Source organism: Bolinopsis microptera, chromosome 9 (genome assembly GCF_026151205.1).
Source record: "Bolinopsis microptera isolate Bmic1 chromosome 9, MBARI_Bmic_1.0, whole genome shotgun sequence".
Taxonomy (NCBI): domain Eukaryota; kingdom Metazoa; phylum Ctenophora; class Tentaculata; order Lobata; family Bolinopsidae; genus Bolinopsis; species Bolinopsis microptera.
Window position 1 is genome coordinate 12,813,565 of NC_087080.1, and position 8,184 is coordinate 12,821,748.

Genomic DNA, 8,184 nt, shown 5'->3' on the forward strand with positions numbered 1-8,184 from the left:
AGCTAATCTGCTGTTAAAATTTACAAGCTATATAGCACGACGAGTTATCATGACTACTGTAAATGATACAAGTTGAAATTGCCGGAAATATATCAAGAACATCTGCCACTCTTCTGAATATGTGGATATGAAATTTAAATACCTTCTCTAATTTCTAACACATGGACTGTTACATTTACGCGCCCAACAAACTTTTTCAGTTAAACAAGCTGACATCGTCGGCATTGAATACAGATTCCGATGTAATCCTACATTCCCCGTCAAATCATGCATATGATCAGTGACTGATTAGATGTCACTGATATATTCAATTAAATGATATAATTGAAACTAGATACTACCATACCTGCAAAGAGAAGTTAAGAGTTGAGGCCATATGAGGGAATGTTGTACCACATTCCAGCAGATGGTTCAGAAGAGAAATAACGTAGTCGCACATGATCCTGTCATCCTCCTCCTCACACTTTATTTCTTCTAGCAACTGAAATGTAACATTATTCAAATCTATATAAATTAATAATTAGTTGTAGCTTGGTTTCCCAAAGAAAGTACTCAACTGCAGATTTGAAGGAGCACTATATATTTCGTGTGTTTCACTTGTTTAAACTACACTTATACCTAGTATATATAATTACATTTAGTCCTACCGCACAACTGTAGGTTGTTAGATAAGCATAAAAGTTTACAGATACGACAGATAAAATAGACTCCTTAAACTTCTCACCTTCTTTATCTGGTCGTCATAGTCCCTCAACTGTAGGATCTTCTCAATGAAACATGGTTCAAACTTGATGTGGAGAATCGCAGACATTCCCGCCTTTTATCGCTAGTATCTTCATGAAACTAGCTCCATAACAGATTCATGGTCTCTCCTATGTAATCTTTAAGTTAAGTTACAAAGACATGATACATACATTTTCAACGGCTTATGACGCCGTAATTTGCTGAAAAGATCACCCACATTGTTTTGCACCACAATAAATATCTCAATATCAACCAAAATAATTGAGTATGAAATAACTGTAGCTCCACCGGTACCTGCATAATATACACTAATACGCTAATACCTATTAATCCTATTTACAAAACATTACATGATTAGCTGACAGACCTGCTTCCTGCATTATGTATTTTCGCTGCAAATTACAAAGCTCTGACACTGATTTCCTAGATTTGTCTTGCAATGTGTGCTCCAGACTGTTTCATTCTCATGCTATCTTTGTGTTGTGTAGCTATTTAAGCATCTAATTTTATCAGTATATTTTATCGTTTGTAGCGGGATTTTGTTCATCAAACGTAAACTGTTGTACACTGTTCAGTATTTATCTGTAATAATTTCTGCATAAGCTACTTAATTGCTCGGAATCGGCAAAGAAAGTACCTGTACCATTGAACACCTTATTTTGATAGCATAAAAATGGGAGTACAGAAAAGAATGAGACTTGAGATCAATCAGATCTGCAAATGAGTGGTCTATCAGGGGGAAAAGGGAAAAGAACAACATCTCCATCATCATCATCATCAACATTATACTCCGAAGATGTACAACAGTTAGGAGAGAAAATAGAAGCCAGTTTCAAAGAACTAGCTACCATTCTAGAAGAATCAATGGAGTTGGACCATTACCTGCGAAGACACAGGGTGGAGAGGAATTCTAATGATTTCAAATATGTAGACGAGATGTTAACACAGTGTCTTTTAAAACTTGATGAAGTGGAGACACATGGAGTTCAAGAAGTTAGACAGTACCGGAGAGATGTTGTTGTGAAGGTTAATAGAATTGCAGCTGCGTTGGACCGTATAAGAGACACTTCATGACAAGAGTATTGGAAATTTACCAACTCATAGCCCCTCAGTACTTGCAAGGACACGTCAATCTAAGGGAAGTACGAAGACGAAGTTCCAGACGAACGGATGCTGCATTTAGTCCAGATGATGACTTTTATTTGTTGAAAGTTCCTCCTGCTCCTCATTTCAGACGAACGGATGCTGAATTTATGTTTTGTGGACCAAAAATTTGGAATGAACTACCCTACTCAGTGAGATCATTATCATCTGTAGAATGTTTTAAAAATGCCCTAAAGACGTTTTATTTCCACCTAGCTTTTGATAATATTTCTAATATTTGTCCATAATGTCTGAACTGATATGAAAGTGCATAATTTTGGTAACTTCATACAAATATTTGTTCATAAAATCTGAACTGATAAAAAAGTCCATAATCTTGGTTTTTCAACACTAAGTCTCGCTTGAATGACTTAAATGTACATCTTTGTTGGGTATATTTTAATGTCGAAGCGTGTAATAAATGTTAGAATTTAATATTTATTATTTATTTAACTTATTGTGAAATTATTTGGTGAATAAAGCTAGAAATTGGGCAAGCCAACATTTTAATGTTTGAAGAGTTGAAGACAGACTAATCTCATTTAATTAACTGAGTGAACGATGAATTTTTTTACGAATCTTTAAATAAAGTAAATTATGGTAATTAAGCATAATTGAAAGGGTTTGGTTATTTAATTGATTTATTATTTTTATCTTGCCCACGAGTGTTTTAAAACATTCCGGTCTACTTATTACATATAAGTAATAAGTAGACCGGAATGTTTTAAAACAAATATATTTGATAATAAAGTTCAATTTAGGACCTCCTCAACATAGATTTCTTCCAGATGTTGTTCATACAATATTGTCAAATAACAGACCATTATTTAAGCAGATATAATAAGGTATCAGATAATATGGCAAAAAGGGAATTTAGACAGTAGAAATGAAAAGCAAAAAACATGTAGGTGTTACACATTTGTTTTCTTTTTATCTAATGAAACAGAGCCAAATATTTATAAATGCTAATACCTTAAACGTGTTAAAAGTTCTTAAAAGCCATACTTTTCAGGGGGAAAGTGTCGGTTTTGTGACTTATATGAAAAAGTTCGATAGAGAGAAAGACCACTTAAGTAAATTGGAAAAACAGGTACTCTTAAATACATTGGAAAAAATATCTCGATTGTGAGATTCAATATTTTAATGAGTGCAAACTGTGATAGCAGGTACATATACATTATACATTATACATTATAACTGGTAATCAATTTTCAGCGATATCTAATTGAACAAGAAGCAGAGCGTGAAAAATTACTAGCTGAAGATGAGACTGTTGGTTACAGATCTTATATGAAAAAATTGGAGGAGAAAAATAAGAAAAAGAGAAAAGATCAGGACAAGATTGATAAAATCTTAGCAGATGTAAGTAGAATACATCATGCAATGAGATTTTTTCATTAACATGATTAAGTTTAGACTGACAGAAAGGGCCATGCCCCCTATCTACAATACAATTCAAATTATGTATTCAGATCAAAAATGGATCTTTATACAGTTAACCTTTTTCGTGCAAGGCCCTGAAAGATGAGCAGGAACACAAGCGGAAGCATGCTATTTTCAATGATCCACATCATCAACATACACCACGCAGGAATTATAAAGGTGCCCTTGAAGATGGAAAGGAAGAAAATGTGAGCATTTTTTCCATATCTTACAATTTTCCGTATATATAAGGATGACATATTATCAAAGAATTTGAATTCCACACCAACTACAGCTACAGAATTGGTATGAAGTGTCAATGTATCTAAGCTATTCCAGTGTAGAATACTGAAAAGATTATGTAATTTTACTCCTTTTATTTCCAGAATGTTATATGTCCAAAAGAATACAGGAGGTTGGTGAAAGAAATTTCAGATATACTATCGCAAGCAATTGAAATGGTTGAGGTTGTCTTCAACAATGATCAGATGTCATTTGGGAACCGTCTTCACGTATGTACATCATAACAACTACTGTTATAGTCTTCAACACCATGAAATGATTTGTTTTAAACTCCAATTCATAAGAATCTATGATCTGATAAATATCGATTATCATGGTCATGTAACTGACTAATAAATATTTCAGCGTTATGTGGATCATACACTGACAGCGTACCTCAACAGACTTACACACATAAAAACATTTAACAACAAGGACATACAAACTTACAAACAGTAAACACACATTTAACCTACCAATATAATAATTTCAGACAGGCATCAATTATTCTACAATACTGATTCCAGTCGAAAATCAATAATTCTCCAAAGAACGAAACTGACAACTATCAACTTTCAAACTTTAAAAATTCTACAGATTTGAAAATTTTAAATGATACAATCTTCTCACCAGACCATACTGAATTGGATTGAACTTCTTAATTGTTGACAAATTTGTGCAGGTCTAATATTGGAAGGGCTAACTTACTAAAAAGTGGCAGTAATTATCAAATGTTTATGCTTGTTGTATACTCAGTTTATTTTCAGGTATGCGATACATCAACTTCAGTATACAATAAATCAGATCAATACAATGTTTTGGAGATTGAAACAGAAAGAGGATCCGCCAAAAAAGTTCAAAATATCGAAGGTAAATTCAACAAATTAAGCAATATAATAGAATTACATGTAACATGGCAAAACACAGTCCTTAGGGGGCCTTTTTCAAAATCATGGATCTTGTACTGGCATCCTTCAGTACAAACTTAAAGTAAACATTTGTCAAACATTTATTTAATAAGTTACATTGGACTGTACTAAAAATCTATTGAATTATGAATTTGGAGTTGAATCTGGTTCTATCACAATCTTGTTAGGATATCCTAATCGAATCATAGACTAATAATCATTTAACTAGATTCTTAGAATGCAAAATAATGAGTTAGAATATACGTGTATTGTAGTGTACTTTATTTGATAACATGGTTGACAAGGAAGGGAACTTGACAGATTAACTACCTGATATCCACATTAGACAGATTAGATAAAAAGTGACAATTCTCACAGGATTTACTCAACAAATGGGGTGACACCAAATATTCTAAAGATAAGCATAATGATAGGCCAGGACTACGTAAGTTGCTTGCATGATTTGATTTGAAAACCGTATACTTTGTGTACTGTTTACCATATATGTTATTATCAAAGCTTTCCTAATAATAAAATATGAAGTGATTACATACATGAACATTGCTTTTCCATAATTGTTTCATGCATTTACGATCATATTCAGCTGTTCCAGCGCCAAAGCCTTTTGAGTACTTCATACCTGGAGAAGGATTCATTTCAACGTACAAAAAGAATAGAAATAAGAAGCAGCACGAAAATTTTTATGAAGATGAACTCAAAAGGTTCAGACATCCAAATAAAAAAGAATTGCACATCAACAAATATGGCGGACTTCGACCACTGTAAGTAATTTAATTTATATATTATATTACATATTCAATATTATAGTGATAAGTCTCAAAACTTGTCCACGTTTTTACCTACAACCTAACCATGAGCATTGTATTCATGGTGATTGCAACTTCGTGTACTATCTTATCTATCTAAGATAAGATACTACGTGAAAAAATGGTTTCACATAACTGTTGACTTGGGGAACACCAGGCTATAATGTACCTTACAAGACATATTTATGTGGATCATAATTCTGGGGATCGGAATTATGGGGGAACGAAAATATGGGGATTTTTTTCAGAAATCCCCAAATTTCGTACCCCAAATTAAATTGTCGCATTTTCACGCTAAATTATTTCAGAGAAATCAAAATCAGTTTTTGATGGAATTTTAAAAAATCGTGAATAACTAAATTAATTAAAAATCATTCTCTTCGTTTAAATCGTCTTCGTCGTCGTCTCTTTCACCTTGAGTCTGCTCACCGGTGTACTTAATGTTTTTCTAGTGTGAAACTAGTCGTTGTTATAGAAGTCTATATAAAATTATATGTGAGATAATTTTGAATCTGACGCACGTTTTTCACGTAACACTGAAAAACCAGTATTTTCTATTCAGTCATTTTTATACTAAGTAACTTTCTATATACCTGAGAAATGCGTATCCTTGTCTCACAAAACACGTAAAACAACTTATTTGACAAATTCACCTCAAATTAGCCCTATTTAAGCCAATTACATAAAAATTAATGTTTGGGATTTTGAAATGGCGGCCACAATTTTGGTAGTACGAAAATTTTTTCCAAAAATCCCCAAATTTCGTACCATATAAATATGTCTCGTAAGATAACATTATAATAATGTTCATAAACACATATTCACATAGCCATGTGTCTACGCGTACTGCGTGACGCGCTTGTTTCAAGCGAGAGGGCTCTGGTTAGAGCAAAAACACATATATAAGAATAAATATTCGGCGGAATAACAGGCTGAGCACCGTCCGATAAGTAATTTTAAAATGCATCAGAAAGTAATCGGAAATGAATTAAAACATTATACTTTATGGAGTTTGATAATAAGCTGTAAATAAAAAGCAGCGGCTTTTCTAATAACAAAGATAAAAGTTATACAACGTGTAGTTGTAGCGCAATGCACTACTGGGTCCGGTCGCGCGTTGTCATACGTTGTATGACCCGCCGCGCGCACGAAGTGCGCGGCTCCCCCTGTATCGTCGAAGACGATACAGGTGAAGCGACCGTGGGGGTCACCACGTGATACAAGGCTTCTCCTGGCTAGATCGGCGAAATGCGCTACTGTGCCGCGCCGAGCGGCCATGAATTGACATCGTCAATTAACACAATTGCAATTGTTTAATTTGACGAATGACGCCGCGCGCGCCGATTTGCTCTATCCAGAGCCCTTGCGCTTGCAATAGCGCGCGCCCGCCTCACGGCTTGTGAAACAAGCGCGCCCGCAGTGGCGCGAAAGCACATGGTTAGGTGAACGCGCCGATCATTTGAACGTCCGTCGACGGTTTTTGGAACGCTACATGTACATATGTTACCTTGCTCTATCCAGAGCCCTTGCTCTATCCAGAGCCCTTGCGCTTGCAGTAGCGCGCGCCCGCCTCACAGCGGTAAAAAGACCTTGTCACTTGTCCTCCGTTTCCCGCTCATTGGACCAGGTGAGCTTGCATGCTTAGCTTGTGAATGTAGGTGTAAGTACAGCTGTACTGTAGTTTATACCTAATTAACCCCTATATACTGTCACTATGCACTATAGAAACCTGAAAAGTGGTTACTGCATACTGGAGGGAGAAGTGCCAAGACTACCTGCGCTACATAGACGCTAGGTTGTCAGGACTACGCGCGCGCGCACGAACCTTCCCATCGGGGTTCGTGGATAGGTGCTTTTCTTGACTTGTGAAACAATGAACAAGCGCGCCCAAAGTTGCGCGAAAGCACATGGTTAGGTGCATATATATTACCCGTTATATTAGTATTAGTGTACATGACAGTGTACTACTGGGCCTCGCTTGTCATACGTTGTATGACCCGCCGCGCACGAAGTGCGCGGCTCCCCCTGTATCGTCAGGACGATAAAGGTGAAACGACCGTGGGGGTCGCAACGTGATACAAGGCCTCGCCACGTATCAAATAATGAATTCTGCAATTCCACTTCGATAGATCCAAGATCGCGTTCGCAGATTGGCGAGATGTGCATATGGTACCACTGGGCCACGTTTTTGCTCTATAGCCGGGCTATTCTTGTCATACGTTCTATGACCCGCCTGTATCGTCAGGGCCTACAGTGAAACGACCGTGGGGGTCGCAACAACGCAACGTGATACAAGGTTATTCTACTTGTGAAACAATTGCGCGTCATGCAGTACACGTAGAGTGTAGACTCATATCATGGCTATGTGAAGCATGACACCACGCGTTATATACTGATATCAGTTACTGCATTTACTGGGCGGTGCTCAGCAGCTGTCGTTCCGCCAAATCTCTAAATGTTTATAAACGTAATAGCCTGGGGTCCCGTAGTAATTTTGGATATGATTGGGCTGACCGATTGTAGTTATACAATATTATATAATTCGAACAATTGTTGATTGACGATGTCAACCCATCGAGATCGACGCGTCGAAGCGGCGAAGTCCTCCAAGAACAATTGCAATTGAAACAAATCAAATTGGCGGGCAAACGATCCGTTTCATAATATGTATAAAACAATACCAATCATTAATACACTGTTGTATGTTGTTAATGTTATAGCGCGATGCACATCATGATCAAATAATTCTTCTCGCAAGAGTAGATCGGCGACGCGAAATGCATCACTGTGCACTGGGCCTCACCGAGCTGCGAAGGATTGACATCGTGCTCGTGAACAAGTGCACTGATGATTGGTAT